Below are 5,542 nucleotides of genomic sequence, written 5' to 3'. Positions count from 1 at the left end.
CACTCCCTAGACAGACCCGAATTCGATTATCCATTGATGGCAAAAGCCACATCAAATATGTTCCATAGATAAAACAAAACACGACATGATAAATATTCATATTATTTTCACATAAAAATATACTTAGGGCATTGCCCTTATTTAAAAAGAAAGCTCACCTCGCTTACTTATACCACACAATCACGACTTTACGCAACCTTTTACTCTTGGTACCCTCGTACGTGCAACAACCCTTGTCAATATCACCACACAATCAGGTTTTCCATTATTACAATTATCATGCATGTCCTATCGTTCCTTTCATCGTTTTCTTAGATTGTCCATTCCCGAACGTTCATCAACATAAGGAAAAACATGCCATAATACTTCTCAACGTGTTACACATAATCATGCCATAGGATACCTTCTTAAATCATACATGCATCATATAATTCATTAAAACTTAGCAACAAGTGATATTTTCACCTAACAACAAAACTGGCAGAATTGCGCGGTTGGTTTGTAAAACTCATTTAAAATTCATCCGGTCTCCGTTGGGGCTGAAACTTTTCCACAATACAGTAGACACATAAAATATCATTAAATTAAAATTTCACATCAAAATAATCTTTTTAGGTCGGTCAAATCGAAAACGTAACTCCCTGGTCGAGAAAAACAATTTCTGGCAGAACTGCGCAGTCAACTTAAAAAATTCACCAAAAATACATCTTTCGTCCAAATAGGTTGAAATTCACACACCACACAGAAGACACCTTAAGGTTTACCCAGAAAAAAGAATCGTATAAAAAGGAGTTCGTTTGGTCGGTCAAACATGCGTCGGAACCTACTGTCCGAATACTACAGATTTCATGCTCCAAAATTCGAGTTATCCTAAATGAATGCAAGGAAATCAAGGCTGGGAATTGATCGGTGATTACCTTCTTAGGCGGCAGAAAACTCTCTTCTCCAACTCGGTTCTTTCTCTGAATTTTAGTTCCTGGTTTTTCTTGGTATTGAATTTATGTGTAGAAAGATCGTGGGATTGATTGGATATATATAGACAAAACTGATAGATATTGATGGGTTTGGTGGTTGGAGAGATTTTAGGGAGTATAGATATGGGGAAATCGTTTGGTGATATGGTTTAGAGAAATATATTTGACCAAGTTAACTAGAAAAAGATTTAATTAGATTTATTTGATTTTTTTTCTTTTTTTTTACGGGTGTTACAATCTACCCATCTTAACAAAAATTTCGTCGCGAAATTTGCTTACGTCCTTCGAATACAGAATTTCTCCATCATCTTGTCTTCCAAGCAGCTTCCTCATGTCGCTTAATTAACATTGTAGTTGAAAGTCACATCGCTGCCACTTTTAATAAATTACGCGAGATTAGAGTATATTAAATTAAATTGCGCACTTCGCATCATCCCTCCTTGTCTTGCACCCTCTTTTGCATTTGAACTTCATTTCGTCTTCGCTATCTTCCACTTCTTGAAATCTTCTTCGTCTTCTTTTTGTTCTTGTCGTTCATGGAAAACGTAGGAAATAGTAAAATAGTTCACACATCAAGCTTGCTCGAAGGTTTCACGCAATTCCAAGAAAAAGTTTCATGGTCCACCGGCATCCATTGGCACTCTCGATCTCCTTGCCTCGTTGTGCCTTGGCAAATTAGGGGTTCTCCCCAAACTTTCAGATTTTCGTTCATTTTTGTCACTCGGGAAAGTGATAGATTATCTCAACTTAAACTACGGTTCGCGTGTATTCAATCTAGCCTACAACATAAGCACTCTATGTTCGCAACACATTTCACCACCTCATAGATCAACAAATATCACATTTAAAGCCATTCATACTTCAAATAACAAGTATAATACACAACATTTTCACATCACATAGCAAAACACTTTCGAACTTCACATTTATATTCAAAACTTTTGAAACAAAATTTTCTTTACACTTCCACACTTTCCTCAAAAATTTCCACTATCTCACATTTAAAGTAAAAGTTTTGACTCAAAACTAAAACGTAATTTCGCATCAACTTTCATCCTTCGTATAAAACACTCCATAGAACAACACATCATACTTTGCACCTCATAACGTAAATATCATCGCACTTCCATAGCTCAAGTTTCCAAACGAAAAAGTTAAAAACTATTTTTCTCGAAACTCAAATTTTTTTGAACAATTCATAAACACAACATTTTCCATTGATCAAATCTTTTCATAACAGATAAGTCACCCCATTGCATAACATATCGCGAAACACACACGCACATATATTTTTATATAACCATAGCTCATCTATCCCATTGTAAAACATACTTTGTTTTAATAACCATAGCTCTTCTATCCCATTGTAAAACATACTCTTCTTTTTCATAACCATAGCTCTTCTATCCCATTGTAAAACTGTCACGACCGCCCTTTAGGGTTAATAAATACGGGCGATCGTGATTAAAAGAATTTAATAAATAGACGAAGAGAACTAGGGTTTTAATAAAGAGTTTGACCAATAATTAATATTTAACAACAAAGGGCCAAGAGGTCGACGTTATCCAAATAATTAGGTTCAACGCTAAAAGAATGGTGAGTAAAGACAATGTCTCAGCGGAAGCGTTCAAGAGAAAGAGTGACGTCATGTGTGGAGACACAACGACACTCGTAGTTCACAACTAACCAACCATGCTTCAATTTTAAACTGCTCAACACCACCAACTGCTCGTCGCCGCTCAACCTGCACATAGGGAAAACACATGCAGGGCTGAGTACTTAATATACTCAGTGGGCTTATGCCGAAAACATTTGATGAAAGTTATGTCATCCATACCATAGTGAACTCGAGTTTTACATTTAGAAAAGAAATATCATCGAGTATCACAAACAATTTCATAGACTGGCCAGTCAAAACAATCTCCCCACTTTCTCATCAATCATTCAATCACATCCTCTTTCCATCATTTAATCACATTCTCTTTCCATGGTGCGACGAAAGTGTGGCCACACTATTCGCCCACGAGACCGGCCGACTAGCAAGGACGGCTCACGATCTCACCTGTGTACGCTAGCCTGATAGGGTTTTCGGCCCTACTCAGACCCGAATTCGTTTAACATAGCCCTATAGCCTAATGGAGCGAACTCACAAACTAGGCATCAGGCAACAATCTCAACATAGCCCTATAGCCTAATGGAGCGAACTCACAAACTAGGCATCAGACAACAATCTCATCATCAAAACAAACATGGCATGACATAACAATTTAAACCACCCTTATTCCACCATAATCATACTTTTGAAAACGTAAAATAGTTTAGTAAAAGAAAGCCCACCTCGAGTGCTTAATTTGAAATTACGTTCTTTCCTTTGCAATCACGATTCCCTTGCGATGATTCACCTTTAACAATTTATATAATAGGTAAATCAACACATTGTTTCAAACAAATAACTAAAAATGCATGCATTCAAATTAAAGTTATTTATCTCTCGTTTTTTTGATTATTCGGCGGCCGTTTGCGCCCAAAATTCCTCCGTTGGCTCCTCGTATTTTCTTAATGATATCGAATTAGATCCCAAGATTTTCTGAAGCACATGAATTAATCGTCGAAAATACCTTCCCTCGCAAATATATTTATTTCGAAACTTAGGGAAAATTATTTGTACATCGAATTATTCCGAGAATTAACTAAATAATTCCCTATAATTAATTTAATTATTACTAAAAGATTTAATTAGTTATTGGCCCAAAGATTTAATTAAAAGCCCAAGACTTAATTATTTCTCCACCTTATATCTTCAATTTAATTATGAAGCCCCAAAGAAAAAAAAATGCAAGAGAGCCCAACTAACAAAACATCAATTTTTTTAATGAGGCCCAATTTCCTTGAAATGAAACAAAAAGCCCAATATACTCATCCCTCCTTTACGCCTCATCCCTTATCTCCATCTTCACCAAAAATCCCCAATTCACAACAAATCCCACATTCCCGTCGCTCCACCACAACTCCGCCAGTCGCCGATTCGTCCTCAGCGTTCATCCCGGAGCTCCGCCCTCCGTAGTGCACCGCAGCCGTCGTCGATGTCGGAGTGGAGGTATCTCTCCACCATCGCGTCGATCTTCACGCCGGCGGCCTCTTCCGTTTCTCCGTCGTCGTCGGTTCGGCCACAGCAGCTGCTTCCTCCATCGCATCGTAGGCATCGTTGCCGTCGGCAGTTGAAGCACACAGCCGTCGCTGCTGTTTTCCGCTGTACCCGACGCCGCTGCACAGAGCCGTCGGCTTCTGCTCGCCGGGGTAACGACGCTGTCGTCGACGTCTGTTACAAGCTGCGTTCGCTGCTGTGCAGCCCCCTCGCCGGGAAGGTGCCGGGAGACGCGACGCTGCTGCTGTCTCGCCGGGAAGACGCGACGCCGCTGCTGTCAGCAGCGTCCGTCGGTCAGTCTCTGCCTCTCCGTTGCCCCGATTTACCCCGAAACTGCCCCGACTCCTCCGTTACCAACCCGATTCGTTAAAGGTTAAATCTTTATTCGATTTTGTTTTGATTACCAGATTGTTAGATTGGTTACATAGCTTACGAGATGCACAAAGTTGAGGCTATTGTAGAGGGAAATAGATGTACCTTTGCAGATTGGGAACGAAAAGGCTCGAACAAAAGAGATTTCTGCTTCCGTTTTCTCTTCTCTTAATTTTTCAGTTTCTGACAGAGAAAATTGCAATGGTTTGATTTCCAAACTAGTAGAATAGTGAGAGGGAATGTTTTGAAGATTACCTTGAACTCGGCTAGATTGGAATGGAGAGAAAGGTAGTTTTGTCCTTGCAAGCGGCTTGAGTTCGAATTCGATCTTTGAGTTGCGGCTTGTACTCTATTGAGTGAGAGTTGCTTTGTTCTTGTGAGTCGCTGCAGAGGAATGAAAATAGGGAAGAATGATTGTGAACGAGTATTGTAGAGAGGGGGGTGGTTAATTGATATGGAGAGATTTAGGGAATTGGGAGAGATCATGGGAGAGATGGACGGTTTCAACGTGGGAAAGGGAGTGGGGCGATTTTTTTCTTCTTTTCTTTCTTTCAAATTGGACGTTAGTTTACTTATTTTGATTTGTTTAATATTTTATTTGCAGATCACGGAGGAGGAAAATCTCATCACGGAGGAGGAATATCTCTGAAAAAAATCTTTATTTAATATTTGAATTAATGTCGGTTGATGATCAATCAACAGGGAGAATAAATATTTGATTAGATTAGTTTAATTCGCAGTCCATTGTATTTTATTTTTAAATTGTGCAGTTCACAATTTATTTATCACGGACTGGATTGTTATATTATTTATTCAATTTCTTCGATCCAGCTCGCGAATTGAGTCCAATATATATATACCTCACGGAAAGGAATTATTTTATTCCGCGTAATAATTTATTTCGCAACACTCTAGTCCAACAACAATTCTACTCAACAATTAATTAACGGACTTCGCAATAAATATATCATTAATTGCAAGTACTTTAGGGTTCAAAGATTAGGTTTAGAAAAACGGGGCGTTACATCCTACCAACCTTAACAGAAATTTC

General features: G+C 38.7%; 2 long non-coding RNA genes across 2 annotated transcripts; one reads left to right on the top strand and one right to left on the bottom strand.

The window, feature by feature from the left end:
* Positions 1 to 2,475: 2,475 nt before the first annotated feature.
* Positions 2,476 to 5,074, bottom strand: LOC121769499. Its single transcript, XR_006043593.1, has 4 exons — positions 4,747 to 5,074; positions 4,597 to 4,674; positions 3,312 to 3,376; positions 2,476 to 2,718 (listed from the first exon to the last, which is right to left on the bottom strand). It is a non-coding gene; the product is annotated as an uncharacterized LOC121769499 (long non-coding RNA).
* LOC121769500 lies at positions 3,385 to 5,321 on the top strand. Its single transcript, XR_006043594.1, has 2 exons — positions 3,385 to 4,491; positions 5,096 to 5,321. It is a non-coding gene; the product is annotated as an uncharacterized LOC121769500 (long non-coding RNA).
* Positions 5,322 to 5,542: the final 221 nt, after the last annotated feature.

The sequence above is a fragment of the Salvia splendens genome, chromosome 15 (assembly GCF_004379255.2).
Source record: "Salvia splendens isolate huo1 chromosome 15, SspV2, whole genome shotgun sequence".
NCBI lineage: Eukaryota > Viridiplantae > Streptophyta > Magnoliopsida > Lamiales > Lamiaceae > Salvia > Salvia splendens.
Note: the sequence above shows the minus strand (reverse complement) of the source record. Positions and strands in the feature narration are given on the sequence as shown.